The sequence below is a fragment of the Onychostruthus taczanowskii genome, unplaced genomic scaffold, assembly GCF_017590055.1.
Source record: "Onychostruthus taczanowskii isolate IOZ18803 unplaced genomic scaffold, ASM1759005v1 scaffold56, whole genome shotgun sequence".
NCBI lineage: Eukaryota > Metazoa > Chordata > Aves > Passeriformes > Passeridae > Onychostruthus > Onychostruthus taczanowskii.
Window position 1 is genome coordinate 4,431,167 of NW_024503235.1, and position 19,463 is coordinate 4,450,629.

At 53.1% G+C, this 19,463-nt stretch overlaps 1 protein-coding gene across 6 annotated transcripts in view; it reads right to left on the reverse strand.

Annotated features, from left to right (window-relative positions):
- SCMH1 (Scm polycomb group protein homolog 1) overlaps positions 1–151 on the reverse strand; it is a 63,956-nt gene extending 63,805 nt beyond the window's left edge. For 4 of the 6 annotated variants that reach the window (XM_041417578.1, XM_041417580.1, XM_041417579.1 and 1 more), the window contains exon 1: positions 41–151. The gene's annotated coding sequence lies outside the window, so the exon portion shown is untranslated. The remainder of the gene's footprint in view (positions 1–40) is intronic. The other 2 variants (XM_041417576.1, XM_041417577.1) reach the window with 2 other exon arrangements.
- Between the last annotated feature and the right edge of the window lie 19,312 nt (positions 152–19,463).

Consider the following 19,463-nt stretch of genomic DNA (forward strand, 5'->3'; position numbering starts at 1 on the left):
CGAGCCCGGCCGAGCCGCCCGCCCCGGGCCGCCCGCTCACCTGCGCGGCCGCCGAGCGCTGGCGCTGCTCAGTCCCTCGCCGCCGCCGCCGCCGCCATGTTCGCGCTGCGCAGGGAGGCGGGGAGGGAACGGGAGGGAACGGGAAGGAGCGGAGGGGGAGCGGCGGGGGATCGGGGAGGAGGGACCGGCAGCCCGGCCCGGCCCGGCCCCGCGCCGCCCCCGCCGCCGGGACGGCTCCGGCCAGCGCCGGGGCTTCGGCAGCTGATCGGCCGAGGCTCGGCTCGGTTGGGTTCGGCTGCGTTCGGCTCGGCTCGCCTTGGCTTATCTCGGCACGGCTCCTCTCTGGTTCGGCACAGCTCGGCTCGGGCTCGGGCTCGGGCAAGGCTCGGCTCCGCTCGGCCCGGCCCTCACAAACCCCTCCACTGTCGCTGCGCCCCGCGGGTCGCCCGCCATGCCCCCTCGGGACCCCCCTCACGCAGGGACAGACCCCCGTCGCCACCCACACTCTGGGCACGGGGCAGACCCGCAAGTGTCCTCACCGTGCTTGGGAGGAATCCCTGTGCCCTCAAGGGACCCACCAGGCACAGGGCAGGCCCCCACCCATGATCCTCAGCCTGGGGTCAGCCTCTCCAGCCCTCCCCAGCACCCTTGGGACAGGACAGACCCCCACTGTGCGCCCCAGCCTGGGAACAGACCCCCTGTGCCATCCAGCACCCTTGGGACAGGACAGACCCCCACTGTGTGCCCCAGCCTGGGAACAGACCCCCTGTGCCATCCAGGACCCTTGGGACAGGACAGACCCCCACTGTGCGCCCCAGCCTGGGGACAGACCCCCTGTGCCATCCCAGAACCCTTGGGACAGGACAGACTTGCTCCTCCCGTGAGCCCCAGCATTGAGGTAGAGCTCCCATGCCCACCCAGGACACATGGGCACAGGGCAGGCCCCTGCCATGATCTCCACACGTGGGAGTGGATGCCCCAGTGCCCAGCCAGGACCTTCTGGCATAGCAGAACCCCACTGTGACCTGCTGGAGCCCTGTTCCCACCAGAGACCCCCCGGGTACTGCAGAGTGATGTTCATCCTTTTCTGACCCCACTGGGGACAGCCAGCACTGGGGTGGACTCCACGCAGCACAGCCAAATGCTGGGGACAGGCAATCCCCAGATATTCCCTTTCCTCCCAGCCTGGGCAGGACCTCTCCCAGCAGTGCCAGAGACACCACAGATGTACAGATGTGTACAGATGTGTGGGGACTCAGTATCCCCAAATTCTCCCCAGACTAAGACTCCTGTGACTCCCTAAAGCTGAAAGGATCCCTTGTGCCACTGTTGTACCTCACTACTTCCACGTACTATCTCCAGGTTCCATCTGGGGAGAGCCCTGTGTGAGCTGAGCCCGTGAGCATCCTTGGTGCTGTCTTCTGACCAGAGATGGACCTCACTGGGGACCTTCTCTGTCCTGCAGAGCAACCAGAGCCTACACATGGTACCCCAAAACCATGCTCTGCCACCCCTTATCTTGGGAATTCCCAGGTAACAAGTGACAGTACACGGGGAAACAGCATCAAGTTGTACCAGGGGAGGTTTAAATTGGATATTGAGAAAAATTTCTCCATGGAAATGGTTGTCCAGCCCTGGCATAGGCTGCCCCTAGGGCAGTGACCGAGTCGCTGGAGGGATTTAAGACACGTAGATGTGACACTTGGGGACATGGGTTAGTGGTGGCCTTGGCAGTGCCAGGGTAATTGTTGGATTTGATCTTAGAGGGCTTTTCCAACCCAAGCAATTGGTGATTCTTGTGGTCTGGAGATTCAGTTCACATATTTTAAGATACACGAGTGAGTGGTCATTGAGTCTCTGGGGGCAGACCTGGGTCTCATGACCCAGGTATTTCAGTGGGGCAGTGGATACCCCATAGAATCTCGGAATGGTTTGGGTTGGAAGAGGAAAAGATGTCCCAGTGCCACCTCTCTGCCATTGCAGGGACACCTTCCACTGTCCCAGGTTAGTCCAAACCCTGTCCAGCCTGGCCTTGGACACTTCCAGGGATGTGGTGGTGCGTCTCTGGGCAACCTGTGTCAGGGCCTCACCACGCTCACAGGGAAGAGTTTTTTCCTAATACATTTTCCTATATGTTTTCCTACATACCTTTGGAGTGACACAGACATGTGTGACAAGTCTTCCCAGGGAGAAAGCACCTGAACAATTTCCAAAGTTCTTGTAGTGACACAGCTAATGCAGGAATCTCCCCTGAATGATTTCTTGTTCTGGGAGATTCCATGGAGGCTTGAGTGGTTTAGGTCAAAAGAAGATCAGAAGGAAACACCCCTGATGTGGACAGGGCTTGGTGGAGTCTGGGAAGGTTGTTTCTGGAAAGCTCTGTGATATGTGTGGCTTCCTGCAGTGAGTGGCTCTGTTATCTGTGACAGAGAGAAGGCCAAGCCGTGATTCATCTGCTCTCTGCCCACTGCCAAGCCTGGTGCCAGCCAGGGGGGCACAGGGTGGGCAAGAGCTCCGGGGTGGGACCTTCCCACCAGTACCCAGCCATTCAGGAAGGGCTGGAACCGCCTCAGCCCATTCCTGTGTTCCTCCCTTTTCCTCTGGGGAAGTGAATGGCACTGCTCTGATGGGCTGAAGGCTGCAGTGCTCCCCAGGATCCAGAACTGCCCTGAAGGCAAGGGACACCCTGTAGGTGCTCACGCTGTCCTAGTTCAGATGCTGGACTTGGTTTAGCATGTGCAAGGCTGAAAGTCCTGCCCAAGGCCAAAGGAGCTTCTGCCTGATCAGCAGCTAACTTCTGGTGTCCAGAAATTTGTCCACAGCTCTTTGATCCCCTTCTCAAGGACTGAAAAGAGGGATCAGTACTCTCAGAGCAAAATAAGCCAGTATTTGCCTCCACAAAAAAATTGTAAATAAAGATATATACTTCATCAATCAGGGTGGAATTTCTAATAGTGGGGGAGAAAACTCTTTGAAACTGTTCCAGAGCTGCTGTTTGAGAGTTTCTCATGTCTTTTTCTGAGGGTCAGAATTGGCCTGGAAAACCTCTAGTTCTGAAACACTCACATTGAGGGATGGACAGTTTGAAATGCTCGTGAGGGCTTCTATTTTAAGATGTGGAGTACTTGATTGAGGTAGGACATGGCGTGTTTGCTTCAGCCTTGCACCTGAGCACCTCCTCTATAAATTCACAAGTATTATCAATTTTTTCTGATGGGTGTCATCAAGTCTGGTATTCCCTCCTGTCCACAGTAATCAGAAATTCATGAATGGAATAAATACACAAGAGTTCAGAGCTGCAGAATGGAGACAGGAGTGAAATTTCTCCGTTGGCTTTAATTTGGAATGAGCAGTGGGATTTACATATGACATCCATATGAGCACCACAGGAATTCAGTTTGATTAATACTACAATGGAAACGAGCTGCAGAAATGGTTTGCCATTTATTCTGAAGCGTTGCCAGAAAAGCTCAGCACATTTGCAGCCTGGTTTGGGCCAGCTCCCGGGGATGAATGGCTGGGAGGGAACCCCTCAGAGGGGCACTGATGCACGGGGTGTTGGAGCTCTGGGGCAGGACTGCAGGAGGAGAGGGTGCAGTGGGATATAAGGCAACGTGACTGGGAAGAAAACCTCCTGCTGTCTTCCCTTCTCCCCTCCTCTTCCTCCCTCATTAGTGCCTTGCAGCGATCTGGCATTGAATGTCCTCCTAGGCTGGTTCCCACTATTTGCAGTGTTCCCATTAACGAACTTTGTTTTCTGCCACAAATTGATCCTCAGTCTGGCATGGATGAAAATATAGAGCATGTTCTGCTTGAAAGAAAAAGCCTAATGTCCCCTGGTCCATGACCTTTTTATCCTGATCTGATACTTCATAAAAAGGTGAATAAGAGGGCACAGGGATAGATGTAGAGGAGGAAGATCTAAAGGAACATGTGCACCCAGTATTCCTGCTTCTCTCATAGATATGTTCTTTGACCTGACATCTTTATTGGAGAGGGGAGATGGGAATCTTCTCCCCCTGCCTCAAAAAGGCAGAGGAAAAGGTTATTTACAGAGATTAAAGCCCTAACAATCAGCAGATCACTTTGCAGGGCCTGCTATAAGTTTCCTTTCCCAAAGCAATCTCATATTGAGACCAGCTGTTGAATTTGCCCAAAAGAGTCCATTTTTGTTCTGAAGACTTCATGGCCTGGAAAATCACTTTTGTCAATACCAGAATACTCTCTTGGCAGTGGGAAATCTCCTGGCCTCATGTCCCAGACATTTGCAGGCAGCTCTACCTTTTCCTATCCAATTGCACAGAGACCCTCTGACAAAGGCTGCCCACTGCAAATCCTTCTGAGCCCTCAATATCCTCCTGAGGCAAAAGAACACATTTTCTCATCATAACACTATTTATTTCTCCCGTTTCTCATGGCTCTTTGCAACTATTTCTATCTTTTCCACATGCCAGGTGGATGCCAAACCTGGGTCCAAAGTGCCAGGGTGTCACTGTGCCATGTCCAGGGCTTGCACCCCCTGTCCTGGTTAACTGTACCCATTTCTCTCAGTATATACACCCAAATTTAAACTAAAACCCCTCTGTTACAGAGGCAATCCTTGCAGTTCAGGTCTGCTTTGCTCACCCTGAATTTCTTCCCAGAGTTGCTGCTTTCTTGATCCTACTCCACCTTTGCTGCTTAACACCTCACCAAGCTTGGGTATTTATTTATAATCCTTCTATTATTCTAATATGAAATTATTATCTAATTATTACTTAATATCAATATACAACCCATAATTATCTTATTTCAGGCTGTCACAATAGCTCAGTCCTAACTCAGCAGTTGTCTGGTATTTCCAAAACCTGCTATACACCTCTGTCAACACTTGAAGGATGATAGTGTTTGGGTTATCTGGGTGTAGGTGTAAAATATCAGTTTATTTTTAGGTATGCTTTTTAAATTTCTTGGCTAATAGCAGTCTTGCAAGTCCTTCATCAGCTTTATAAAAAGAGATCTGGTTTCTCTGCAAAAGCAGAATTTAGGAAGTTATTGAACACTTGATTTGTTGCCGCTGTTAATAAATTTCCTGTGTCTATTAATAGACTCATATGGGTTTGAATTCCCTTTGTTCCCAGCGCCTTCTAAACATTTCCTACTGGTGCTCTTTGATCCCGCCAGCCACGAATCCTTCCCCTAATAGCTCATTTCTTCTGTTCCTACCCTTCACAAATTACTGCACGTCTTAATCCCAGCCGACCTCTCGTCCTCCCGCAGGGATTCACGGCTCCAGAGCCCTCTTTGATCCCCATATCAGAAAGAGAAACCATTCCCAGGACACCACGAGCTGCTCTGCTGGGTCATTAGCAGGGGGCTGCTGGTGGGCTCCCAGCCAGCAGCACTGGGCTCAGGGAAGGGGCAGGGTCACAGGGACAGAGCAGCAGGGACATGGGGCACTCACTGCTCCGTGCCCGTGTCTGTGCCTTGCTGGTGCCAGGAGAGCACAGGGAACCTTCCCAAGGGATGTGGGAGAGTGTAAATCACCTCCCCAATTCCTGTCCCCTGACACCCAGCAAGACTGAGCTGGGTGAAAATTTTCATCAGTTTTTGACCTTTCTACTCCCACTCAAACATTAAAACCGTTTGAGGTATTTAATTTAATTTAATTTAGGAGTTCTCGTGTTCAATCCCCCTCATGCACTTTCTCCCTTCTTTCCTTTTTGCCATTTTCCCCAACACAGCATCTGCCCAGCTTCTCGAATTACTGTAAAAAATTTCAAGCAAGGGATTTTTCAGAATCATAATAAACTATTGGACAAAGGAAGCAGCTCAAGGTATTGATTCAATTTGAGTCATCTTTTCTCAAACCTCCCATTGAATTTCTGGCATTGCTTAGATTCAGGGTCATCTTGTACTCACTGATCAATATAAAATGTTATTATTTATGTTGCTATTTGTTTGCCCTTACTGCTCTTTGACACATACATATCAATTTGCGATCATCAATTTACTATTTCTTCCCCTCCTTTTCCAGTGAAATAGGATGGATTCCAGCTGTTCTTCTCCTTGCAATGATGTGACCATTTTGAGTATCTGAAAGCAAATTTCACTGGGAAGTCTTCATCTCCATTCAATTTTTCTGACTAAATTTTTCTCCCTAATAAATACAGCCAATAGTTTGCATCTTCTTCCTTGACTGCTGGCTGGGCTCACCCTCCAGCAGGTGTGGCACCTTTCTAGTCCTTTCAGAACAGAATATCCCTTTAGAATGCAAAATCGTATTAATTATTTTAGCTTATTGAAAGAATACATAATCAACAAATCAGGATGTAGAGTCCACCTGTGACTGAAGGTTGGATGTGTCTTTCTGTGACAGGACAAGGGGGAATGGCTTCCACTGCCAGAGGGCAGGGCTGGATGGGATATTAGGAGTTAGGAATTGTACCCTGGGAGGGTGGGAGGGGCTGGGCTGGAATTGCCAGAGCAGCTGTGGCTGCCCCTGGATCCCTGGCAGTGCCCAAGGCCAGGTTGGACATTGGGGCTGGGAGCACCTGGGACAGTGGGATGTGTCCCTGCCATGGCAGAGGATGTTTAAGGTCTCTTCTAACCCAGCTGTTCTATGGTTCTGTGATTCTGTGAAATACTGCTACAGCTCAGCTGGTTTTCCTTGAAAAATCTGTCATGTTGCACTAAGGAGGGTACAAGCCGTGTGACATCCAACATTTTCAGGTTGATGCTGTGGAAAGTCTAAACCCAATACACAAAGGTGTCAGCTGGGAAGCTGGGTTGTGAACCAAGAGATTTAGCAAGCCTTGAAAACTTGGAAAATCCCAAGAGACTGGGGATTTACAAAATTATGTTGGTTTGAGAAAGGAAGCCATGAACCCAGATCAGATGGTAGCAGGGATAATTGAGTTCCTGCAGCTACACACTGGCAAAATTAATGGCTTTTGGTATGGAAAGTGGCTGTGGCTGGACAGACTTGTGAGACTGGGGCTGCTGAAAACATCCATGCTGGTCCAGGCCATGTCCCAGCAGTTCTCAGTAGCCCCCTGGCAGCACTTTGGGGTAGGGAGGCTGGCTACAAATCCCTGAGGAACCAACACCAGCAAGGACATCATTAATGCTGTAAACTGAGCATGTTAAATGTCAGCTGTGCCTGGCTCTGTGACAGCTCTGCCCAGTGCCAGTGCCCTGAGATGAAGGAGAGGTGCTGCTCCTACTGGGACTGGAAATTAGAAAGACAGAGCTGTGAAGTAATTTTAGTAGAGATGATAACAATCATAAAATCGACAGTAAGGTTTGCAGGTGACAAAAATCCTGAGCAGGGCAGGTTATGGCTGCCAAACCCTCGGGACCATTAAATAGCCCCAGTCCAGCTGCTGTATTTGAAGAGCTTCCACAAATCCACCCCTGAGAGCCTGGAAAATGCATTCTGCAAGATGAGAGACTCTGTCTCACAAAGCATCATTCAGGGCAGCTTCAGAGTCATTCTGTGTATCTGCCTGACACTGGGTTTATAAAAAGGGGAATAGCAAAGAGTCAGGAGTGACCTAGATCCTTCACACGGTGTTGGAAAAGCTATTCCAGGCACAGCACAGCAGCTCTGCTGTCAGCCTCTGACAGGGCCTGCAGAAGCACAAAGAGGGCTGGAAGAAAAGCTACAAAAGTCTTCTGGGGGCTAGAAAACCTCCTTGACTTGAGGTCAAGGAGCTCTTCATGCTTGGCACAGGAAGCTGAAGGATCTTTGCCATGGATGTGTGCCCTGCTGGTGTGAAAGTAACTGCAAGATGCAATGAGGTGGAGGGGCTGGGGATGAAAATGGGGGTGATGCAGAGAGGGGAGAGATGTCAGTGCCAGGGAAGCTGAGCATCTCACTCTGGGGCTCTACCCCTTCACATTGATCCTGTCTGAAAAGAGGAATTCCTGCCCCAGAGCAGGGATTGCATTTAAATAGCACATGCTGAGCTGCTGTTTGCATCTGCAGAAACACTTGTCCTGCCTTTCTGGGTTTTCCTTTCTCCAAATTATTTCAGGCCTGTTCCACCTGGAGATGGAGTATGGTGGACCATGCTTTCACCTCTCTACTGGCCCTGAATTGTCTATTATATCTTTTAATGGATCTAGGAGGAACCTTCTTCTCAGGCTGACAGGGTTTCCATCTCCCTCAAAGCATGTGGTTTACCATGTTCATCTTGGGGGGGGTCATGGTGGATCCCACCCCTTCCAGTGGCCCTGCTGGTCCCTTTCTTCTGGCAGCTGAGTTTTACAGCATTGAAATATTCAGCTTCACTACAGTCTTTGGGCTCAGCAGACAGCATTTGGGTGAGACTTGTCACTCATAAAAGTTGCAGTATGTGGTTTCTTAACAGTTACTTTTGCAGTCCTTCTGTGGTTTATTTTTTACAGAAATAGCTATACAGCCCATTCCTACCTTCCAAATTAAATAGAATTATTTCCTGTTTGCATGTGATGAGCCTCTCCCAGGTCAAGAGATACCAGCCATTTTCTCTGGGAGGGGGTTAAATCCCACCCAGTGATGGTGGGAAAGCAGGGCCAGCCCTTGGTCATTCCTGTGGGCTGGAAGTGCTTGGATTCCCCTGCAGGCTCCTTGCTCCAGCAGCACCACCGTGCTGCCACAGGGATGCTCCACCAGGCTTGCCCACTCCCTGGGTCTACAGCTGGAACCATTTCCACCTTGTCTTTACCTTTTCCTCATCACCACATGCAGCAGATCCTTGACTGCGTGCTCAGCTCGAAGCCAGTTGGAAAATAATTTTGGTGAATTAATTTATGAGTTGTTCATTAGGATTATTCACGGGTGGCCAGGCTCTGTGGGACACAGCTCCGGGGGCCATGGGCTGATCCTGGGCTTGGAGCATTTTCCAGGGCATCCTGTGTTTTCCTGCAGATGTGTCCTGGGTTATTCATTGCCCGTCAATACAGATAGAAACACAGAGGCTGTGTTGGAGAAAGGGGGAGGTTCCTGTGCAGTCCTGCTGGGAAATGGCCCCCGGGGCTATTTCAGGACATGAACTCAGATCGGGCTGTTCAGTATGGAAGTGGAGCTGTTTGCTTTCAAAAGTACTTTTCCTAAGGAACGTCTCTGCTCTCCTCGGGACGCTGCCAGCATGCTGAGGACACTTACATGAGGAGTTTTTTAAATTTCCAGGGCTTTGCCTCTGCTCAAAGCCCTGCCTGCAGTGGGTTGTGCTGTGCAGGGATTTTGAAGGGAAGTAGGGTTGTCCTATTCCCTACACTTTGGCCTGAGGCACTGCCAAGGTTGCTACTAAAACACGCCCCCAGATGCCACATCCACACATTTTTTGAACCCTTCCAGGGGTGGTGACTCCACCAGTGCCCTGGGCAGCCTGTTGTAATGCCCAACCACCCTTTCACTGTTTTTCCTATTATCCAGTTTAAACCTCCCCTAGCACAACTTGAGGCAGTGTCCTCAGAAGGCTCAGGCCTGATTATTTTTTAAGACCAGCTCCCTTGTTCTGCTTAAATTAAAATTGCAGCATCCTGCTGCTTCCATGAGCATAAAATCCATCGGATGCACGCGCAGCTGAGTGGTGTCATCTGATCTGATTCATATTTTAAAATCTACAGAGTTCAAACATGATGCACTTATTACCAGGCAGATTTACAGGTGAAGTGCCATGCACCCCTCTACCAATTTCAGGAGGGGTTAAGTGCTGCTTTATGACACAAAAGGTATTTCAGGGCATGTCTGAAGCCACCCCCTGGTTATTTAGGGCATCTCTGTGTTTTTGGGGTCTTGCAGGATTGACTCTGAGCTCCTGAGAGAGGCTGTGCCAGACTTCTCTCTCCATAGGAACTTGCTTTTCTGAGACAGGAGGGACCTAGGGATGCTAATTTGCCTCTCCCAGAACATTAATTGAATTGCAGATATAAATTGATATTAGGGTAGTCTGGAAATAAGATATAAAAAGATTTCCTGGCATGGTGTTGCAGATTTTTCTCTATTAACATTTTGCAGGGAACAAAACATGGCTCACAAATACCTGCTATTAGTTTCAGTGTTTATTACAGTGTCACCAACTGTGCCAGAGACATGAGATTTGCAGGATGCTGAACATGGAGCCTTGGAGCCTGTGCTGGCCTATGGGAGGCAGGAGAATGGGCACTGCCAGTGCCTTGATTTCCTGCTCCTAAATTAGGGAAACAAGCTAGATGAGCAGGAGGTGAGGGGTACTCCTGATTGAAGGAAGCAAAATCTCCCCTGGTCCTGTTTGACCCAAATATTGTGGTGGAGAAGACACTGGAGTCATGTTCATGCAGTGGCTGAATATATATATAAAAAAAAAGTTCTTTTTTAAAGAGCTCTGTCTCCTCCTTAAGGAGCAGCTCTTATTTTAGGGGCAAAATAGTGCTGAGCTGAGCTTGTGTGTGCTCGTGGCATCGTGGAGTGAGTCCAGCAGTGATTTCCCACTGATAATCCAGAAGAATGTGATGTGTCTGTGCAGGAAGGGCAGAATGGGACAAGCTCCAGGAGGGGCTCAGAGATCAGACACTTTCCAAGGGACTGTCTGGGAGCAGCTGTGGCAGCTTAAGCACAGGAAGAGAAGCACTGTGAGCAGTGTGGAGCTAAAAACCTGGGGGAATTTTGGTAAGACAGTAGTTTTATGGGCAGTAGCAAGCCCATAAAACAAAAAAATCCTAGACAGAATGATCTGCTGATGTGTAAGTTCAATCAGGATATGGGAAAAATGGAAGAGCCAAAACATGGGGCAACTCCAGTGGGACTTGTGAGTGTGAAAGGGGGAATAAACACATGATGTTCATGAAAAAGAGAGAGAACAGATAGGAGATGAAAGCCTCACAGGTGCTGTGGGCCTCCATCTGCTCCCATAGGTAGGAGACACTCTGAGCAGCCTGGAAGCACAGCTGCTCACAGGGATGTTCCCCTGCCACAGAGCCTTCAGTTAAATGAGGGGGAAAAATGCCTGGAGAAGTTTATCTTTTACGTTTCCAATTTGACAAAATTGGCAGTGAAGAAAAGGCAGTTTTGGGGTCTTGCTTTCATCCTTTCCAGAGTACAGTGTTTCACAGGATGGTGAAAGGGGTAGAAAATGCTTGGAAGAGAAAAGGGAAACAAAAATTCCAACCTATTCCAGCTTATTTTTTGGAACTGATGGAATTGTGATATCAGGATTTTAAAAAGAAGTGCTGCTTTCCCTTCTGGGGTGGGTGAAGCTGAGGCTGAGGCTGATTCTTGAAAAGCCTTGGACCTGACCATATTAGAGAGAAGGAAAAGAAGGTGGGTTGGAGAGCTTGGTTTGAGATGGGGTATGGATGCTTATTAGGAAATAGTTTATTTGAGTCATTGGACTATTTTTAGTGTCCAAAGGGGGGAAACTGAGACAGCAAGTGAACCAGGCTCTCCATATGCACTGCAGGATCTGCATGGTCCTATCATTTTCTTCCTGATGCACCTTTTATTGCAAAAAAAAAAAAAAAAAAGCCTGTTGGGGACATCCAGATCAGACAGACCTGAGGCAAAGCCTTCAGTTCCTACTCTGTGACTGAGCTGACTGTTCTGGCCCTACAATACCCACAGGGGTGGGGTGGGTGGTGCCATTTTTAACACAAGTGGTTCATTTATTGCAATCCTTCACCTGCAAGGCGCAGAAGGGGTCCAGGACTGGGATGTGCTACTGCAGATCTTCCCAGCCTTGAGCTCCTGGCCCCTTGTGTGCCTTCCAGGTGGATGGGCAGGCTGGAACAGAAGGGCTCAAGTGTCCCAGGGGCTTTGGCTGTGTGGTCCCACCTGGTCAGCTCATGTCCCCTGTGGGGCCTGCAGCACCGTGGTGCTGTGCACTCCCTGAGAGGAGGGGGTGAGGCTGTGCGAGCCCAAACCCAGCTCTTACCACCCCACGAGGCTCCAGAAGTGATGGCAGCAGCAACCTGCACAGGGGGTAAGGGCAGATTGCTGAGGGAGAGAAATACAGCCCATAATAACAGCAAACATCCAACTCCTGCTCCTTTATAGAGGCCATAAATCCTGACAGACCTTCTCCAGGTGACTCCTGCTTGGTGTAAGGGGAGAGCAGAGCTCTGACTGCCCAGTTCTGTCCCCCTGACATTCACGAGGTGAAATATCTCCAAACTGCACAGCTGATTGTGGCATGAATTATCAGCAACTGCTGTTGGGAAGTGTGGCTCAAGCGTGGCTCAGATGGTCTTCCCTCTCCTCATTACAGGCATCCTTGCAGCAGCTGAAGCCACCAGAAGCATGGGCAGGGATTCAGACTGTTGGAGGTGGAAAGAGACACAGTTCCCAAGAATTGATTAAAAAAAAAAAGCTCAAAAAATAGCTTACAGTGTGTGTTGTTTCAAATCCCAGTTGGAAGCAAAGGGATGCTTTGCACCATGCCAGCGTTGTCCTTCACTCAGCATGACTTTCCTGCTGGAAGACCTTAAATCTGATCAAGGCCTGAGGGGGTTTCACCTCCCAGGGAGCCCTGAGGGGTTCAGGCCAGGCAGCATTGTCTGTGGACCACAGGGACAGGGCTGCAGGAAGGCTCTGAGGAGTGGGGCTCAGCTCTCCTCAGTGCACACACGTCTCCTGCCTGTGCCCTGGGACACTCTGCTCACTGAGGAGTGGGGTTTTGAACAAAATGGGGAAAGGACTGTCCAGGGCAGATGAGTTATGGCAGCTGGGAGAGCTTGAGCCACAAGTTCCCAGCCCCAGTCCTGCCAGTCTCCTGTGGTGTTTCTGAAAGGCTCCTCTGAAGGAGAGCAGCAGGACCAGGGCTGGTTTGAACCTAGGAGAGGAAGAGACCTGCTGGGCAGGGAGGTCAGTGACAGTGACACCAGCACTGCCAGACCTGCTGGCTCAGGCTCCACCTTCACCTGCAAGAACTGCCCAGAGGTGCCTGTGCACCCTGCCAGAGCCTCTGCTCCCAAAGGAGCACACCACAACCTCAGCTTAATCACGTGTGCTATGTCTGCAGGGTCTGGGCTGTGACTGGTACCATCCTGGTGAAGTTTGTGAGCCATCAGAAGTTTAAGACACAGCTGCATCTAATGCAGAGACCACCTAGAGCCTTTTTTGTAGATGTTCACACCTGTCTGAAACACCCAGAGCTCCTCGTGTGCTGTCTGTGCTGTTTGGGAGAAACCAAAGGACAATGACCACGATACTCCTGAGGATATGAGGAGACAGATATTATTTCCCCATTGTTTATTAACAACTTGTGCCTTCAGAAAGCTCAGCTCTGCAGCTGTAGGAGCCCACAGGAGATGCTGGGTCCCCATCAAAGGTGTGCTGACAGGGGCATTGGAGTGGTGGCCTTGGGGCCAACCAGGGGCAGGGGATGACCACTGCCCAGGGGATGTGGAAGGTGTGGGCAGTGCCAGCAGTGCAGCAGCTCCCAGAGCCTCGGAGATGGGTACAGCAGAACTGAGGTGACCTGGCTGCAGAGGTGCTTCCAGGAAAACTTTGGAATTACAGCCTGGAGAATTGTGATTTCCTGATGGGCAAGGGAGCTCCCTCCCTACATTGATTTCCTGAAATATGAGAGTGACTAAGAGTGGTGGGGGCTCTCCAGCCCCTGCCAAGCTTGCTGAGGCTCCTGGCAGTGCCTCCCTCCTGCCTCCCCGCTCCACCCTGCTGGTGCTGGGAGCTGGGGCTCCTTCACTGCCCGCCACTTGCCAGGCTGGCAGATGGGCACCGGTGGCTTCCAGGCTCGCTGAGTCCCCAGCAGCTTGCCACGCAGGTTGCTGCAGAGTGGGGATTGCCAGCCCGCTCCACAGCGTGCCAGATGGACCACGGGGCTGGCAGGGATCCCCTGCTCCGTGCTGGCTCCGTGCAGGCTCTCAGCATCCCTGGGCTCTTGCTCCCTGGGGCTCCTGGCCCAGCACTGTGACAACCTGGGAGTGTGCTCAGCACCTGCAAGCATCGGGAGCTGCAGGTGCTGCCTGGCCAGGTGTGGGGCAGCAGGAAAGCTGTGAGCTGGAGGAACCCCAAACTAAATCCCATCTCTGGCAGCACAGCACTTTGGGGTCTGCTGCTGCACCTACCAGGGTGCCAGCAGGGCAGGGACACTGGTGTCCCCTCATCCACTGTCAGGCTGGCAGGCGCTGAGTCCCCAGCAGCTTGCCACGCAGGTTGCTGCAGAGTGGGGATTGCCAGCCCGCTCCACAGCGTGCCAGATGGACCACGGGGCTGGCAGGGATCCCCTGCTCCGTGCTGGCTCCGTGCAGGCTCTCAGCATCCCTGGGCTCTTGCTCCCTGGGGCTCCTGGCCCAGCACTGTGACAACCTGGGAGTGTGCTCAGCACCTGCAAGCATCGGGAGCTGCAGGTGCTGCCTGGCCAGGTGTGGGGCAGCAGGAAAGCTGTGAGCTGGAGGAACCCCAAACTAAATCCCATCTCTGGCAGCACAGCACTTTGGGGTCTGCTGCTGCACCTACCAGGGTGCCAGCAGGGCAGGGATACTGGTGTCCCCTCATCCACTGTCAGCTCAGGCCTCCTGGGGAGTTGCTGGAAGGATCTGGGCCTTTTGGGGATGTGTGAGGAGCTGAGCAGGCAGTGCTGGCTCCTCCAGAGCTCAGGGAGGATCCCCTCGGTGCCCTGCTGAGGGTCACCCTGTCTGTGTCACTCTGCCATCCCTCCTGTGGCTCTGTGGTACAGCCAGCATGGCCTGGGGGCTGCTGGGGGGGATTCACGGGGCTTTCTCCACACTCCCCCTCGCCCCCAGCACAGTCTGCCAGGCAATTCCATCCAGGAACATAAGCGAGTTATTGAAAGCCTCGCTGGCAGAAACATCGGGATCTAATTTCAGTGTGTGAGTGAAAATATTATTCTCCAGTGTGAGGGGAGAAGTGATGAAAGAACAAGAGGCTTTTTGAGATGAGTCGGGAACACCAAGTTACACCAGGACAAAAACTGAGCAGCGATTTCCCAAACCCCAAACTTCCTGCAGAAAGGATTTGGTTGTGATTAAACCATTGTTAGGAGCTTCCCTTTGCTCCAGGGTGTGATTTCTGCTCCTGGGGAAATGCAGAGGAGTCTGGCCAAGGCTGTAGCAGGAGCTGCAGGGTAATTGCTGGTTTAGGGCTGGGTCATGCGTGGCCTCAGGCAGTCACTGGGAGCTGGCCTTGGCTGCTGGGGGTCCAGCAGGAGAGCTGAGCCCAGGCACTGCCCGGGGAGCAGCAGGAGGTGCCCCGTGCCATGGGTCTGCTGGATTGTGGTCAGGGCAGCCCCTGCAGGCTGGCAAAGCAGAGCTTGGATTAGCAGCCCCCTCAAAGCCTCCGGGGTGGGACCTGCACAGCCCCTGCCCTCATCTGCTCTGGTGCCAGCCTGACATGGCAGAGGGTGTCCTGGTTTTGACTGGGGTAGAGCTAATTTTCTTCTTGTAGCTGGTACAGTTCTGGGTTTTGGAATGAGAATAATGGTGATGAAATGATGTTTTAGCTGCTGCTGAGTGCTTCCTCTAAATCAAGGACTTCCCAGTACCCCATTCTCTGCCAGTGATGGCCAGGGGAGCTGGCCCAAACTGGCCAGAGGATATTCCACACCACAGAAATATTCCACAGTACAGAAACTGGGGGGAGTCACCTGGGGGCTCTTGGTGGAAGCTGGGCCAGGCTGGGCACTGGGTGGTGAGCAATTGGGCATCACTTGTTTCTCTCAGGTTTTATTCCTCTCTTCTCTTGTTATCTCCCTTTTCATTTTCATTAATACTGTTATTATTACTATTATTATGATGTTTTATTTCATTTCAGTTATTAACCTTTTCCTACCTTAACCCATGTGTGGTTCCTTCATTGCAGGCTGGGGTAAAATCCCATCAGAGGGACAGGAGCAGCTGTCCCACCCCAGGCAGGGAGCACAGGAGGAGCTGCTGTTTCCAGCTGCTGGTCTCTGTGAAGACCAGGACAGTGGTGGAGTGTTGGGACAATGCTGGAGGATCTGCTCCACAGGCAGGGGACAGCTGTGGCTGGCCATGGAGGTGTCACTGGCTTGTACCCTGGTGCATGGGAGCACCAGCCCAGCCTGGGAGTGTGACATGGGATCCAGGGGATGTCTACAGCATGGCAAGAACAAGGCTTAGCTCAGTGCCCCTTGCTGCTGGAGGAAGGTGATTTTTGGCAGCAGGAAAAACACAGCACTGCCTTGGCAGTGGTCAGTGCAGGGCAGTAGTGAGTGGAGGAACCCTGGGGCTGGTACCTGGCTGCCACCAGGACCATGCAAAGGCTGTACATGCATGGGTGTTCCCAAAACAAGCAGGAACAGCTGAGAAGGACTGATGTCCTGAGGATCACGGCTCTTTTCCCAACCTGAAGAGGCAAAAGTGCCCAGAGTTTGCCCAGAGCAGCTGTGGCTGGTCCTGGATTCCTGGAAGTGTCCAAGGCCAAGTTGGACAGGGCTTGGAGCACCCTGAGCTAGTGGAAGGTGTCCCTGCCCATGGCAGGGGGTGGAATTGGAAGAGCTTTGAGGTCCTTCCCAAACCAAGCCGATTTCTGATCCTGTGCCTCGGTGGCAGTGGGGGCTCATGGTGGGAAGAGCAGCCGTGCCCTCCAGCCTCGGGAGCAGCCTCGCACCGGCCCCTGCGCCTTCAGCGTGCCGTGAGGAGCCGGGTGTGCCCCCGGGTGTGCCCCCGGGTGTGCCCCGGGCCCCTCGCTGTCCCCCGGGGCTGTGGCGGCGGGGATGGAGCCAACATCCCGTTTCCGTGGCAACCGCGGGGCCCGGCCGCGGGTCCCCACCAGGGGGCAGTGCCCGCGCGCGGATCGGGGCTGCCCGGGAGGGGCCGGGACAGGGACAGGGACAGGGATGGGGACAGGGACAGGGGATGGGGACAGGGGATGGGGACAGGGGATGGGGACAGGAACAGGGGATGGGGACAGGGGACGGGTACAGGGACAGGGGATGGGCACAGGGGATGGGGACAGGGACAGGGGATGGGGACAGGGGATGGGGACAGGGGATGGGGACAGGAACAGGGGATGGGGACAGGGGACGGGTACAGGGACAGGGGATGGGCACAGGGGATGGGGACAGGAACAGGGGATAGGGACAGGGGATGGGGACAGGGGATGGAGACAGGGGATAGGGACACCAGGACAGTGGATGGGGACACTGGGACAGGGCACCGGGACAGGGGATAGGGACAGGAAACCAGGACAAGGAATTGTGACAGGGAACAGGGACAGGCACGGGGACAGGGGATGGGGACAGCGCTCTGGGACAGGGGGTGTCACTGCAGCCAGCCTGGCACATACGGACTGGTCCTAGGGCCAGGCAGCGACAGGAGGGTGTCCCTGCAGCCATCCCAGACAGGGAGACCGGGACAGGAGGTGTCCCTGCAGCCGGCCTGGGACAGAGGGACGTCCCACAGCCATCCCAGACAAGCAGACCGGCCCTACAGCCAGTCCTGCACGGACCCCGAGGTCAGCCCAGCACAGGGTGACCCAGCCCTGTGCACTCGGCAGCCTGCAGTGGGCATGGGGAGATGGGACCAGTGCCCAGGGGATGGGAGCTGTCCCTGCTCATCCTCGGGGCACCCAGAGCCATCCCCTGTGGCCACCCCACCAGGGACATGGAGCTGTGGGGGGTGACTGACCCCGGTTCAGCCAGCGGCAGACCCTGCTGGTGTCAGCCCCAGGGCTGAGTACCACCTTCACCCACCCGCTGTGCCACTGGCTCCTTGGATCTCCCTTGGGCTCTTCCTGGAGTGAGACCCACTGCTCTGAGCCCCACTGCCTCCCCTGGACCTTCCCTGGAGCTTCCTGATATCCAAGGTTATCAAACTGCTCTTTCAAGTGATACCAAAGCAGGTCAGAGTCTGGACAGAGCCACAGAATTTTTCAGTTTGGGAGAGATCTTTAAGGTTGAGATCAGCTGTTCTCCAGCACTGCCATGTCCCAGCACTAACCCAGGTTAGCTGCCACATCCAGACTTCTTAAATTCCTCCAGGGATGGGGACTCCAGCACTGCCCTGGGCAGCTGTGCCAGGGCTTGATCATCCTTTCAGTGAAGAAATTGTTTGTAATCTTCAGTCTCATCCTCACCCGGTAGAACTTGAGGCCGTTCCCTCTGCTCCTGTCCCTGTTCCCTGGAGCACAGCCCGACCCCGCCGGCTGTCCCCTCCTGTCAGGAGTTGTGCAGAGCCACAAGGTCCCCCCTGAGCCTCCTTTTCTCCAGGCTGAGCCCATTCCCACCTCCCTCAGCCTCTCCTGGGGCTCCAGCCCCTTCCCAGCTCCGTTCCCTGCCCTGGGCATGTTCCAGCCCCTTAATGTCCTTCTGCTCATGGGGAGCCCAGACTGACCCCAGGACTGGAGAGACCCCAGCAGTGCCAGCACAGGGGGATGTCACAGCCCTGGTCCTGCTGTCACACCACCTGGGCACACCTGGGCTCATGTTCACCCACTGCCAGCACCAGCAGATCTCAGAAATCAGATCTCAGATCTCTCTCACTCCAGATCCCTCTTTGCCAGGAAGCTTTGCAGCCCCCCTGCCCCAAGCCTGGAGCGCTGCTGGGGTCTCTTGGTCCCGGTGGTCACAAACAGGATGGTGCCTCAAGAGCTGCCCAGGGAGCATATCAGGCCATCCCCAGGGAGCCAGGCCATGCTGGGGAGGGGCTGATTCCTCCCGTGGAGGGACAAGACCCCTGCTCAGTTCCCTGAATGCATCTCTGGCTCCATCCTGCCTCGGCAGCGGAGCCAGCTGAACGGGTGCCAGGAGCACATCACCACCATCAGTAACATCGCTAAGACAAGCCTCTATTTGCATATTTTATAGCATTAAACATGCACTGCAGCCCACAGAACACACCACAGGGGCTTTGTGTCCCCTCAACAGCCTCTCCTCAGCCTGGTGAAGACACCAGCTGGCTCTCCCTGTGGGTGACCGTCCTTTCTCAAGGAAAACATCAACAGGATTCCCCCATCCCGGGTCCTGAAGGGAGGATGGTGATTGGCAAAGTCCCCTGCTCTCAGAAAAAGGCTGTTTTGCTCTGGCAGCAGAGTGACCAGGAGCTTTCCCTGACTTCATCCTGTGCCTTTATAGATGCTCTGCTCAAAATTTCAGCTCCATAGCTGCTTTGCCTGGCCTGGCTGCTCTTCTCCAGTCCCATCATCTCCCAGAGCCTGGGCCTTACTGGGATGGCTGCAGGACTGGGGTGTGGAGAGAAGCTGGGGGGTCTCTGCAGCACCTGGTGGCCTTTGGTAGAGGGAACCTGCATGGACATCCCCTTCCTGCATGGGGGGAGTGAGGGGATTGGTGATTTAACCAGATCTTGGGTGGGTTTGAAAGAGTCAGAGGGAAAGTGTGTGTGGATTTCAGCCCTCATTTGGATGCAGCTCAGTGCCACAGCATTCCCAGGCTGAGAAGGAGTTTTCCCCGTTCTCTTGCATGGCTCCGTAGCCTCAGGCACACAAGCACAACTAGAAACATCTGTCCTTCTTTCATGCAATCAGTTTCAATCACTAATAATTATCTCTCCTCTTCCCT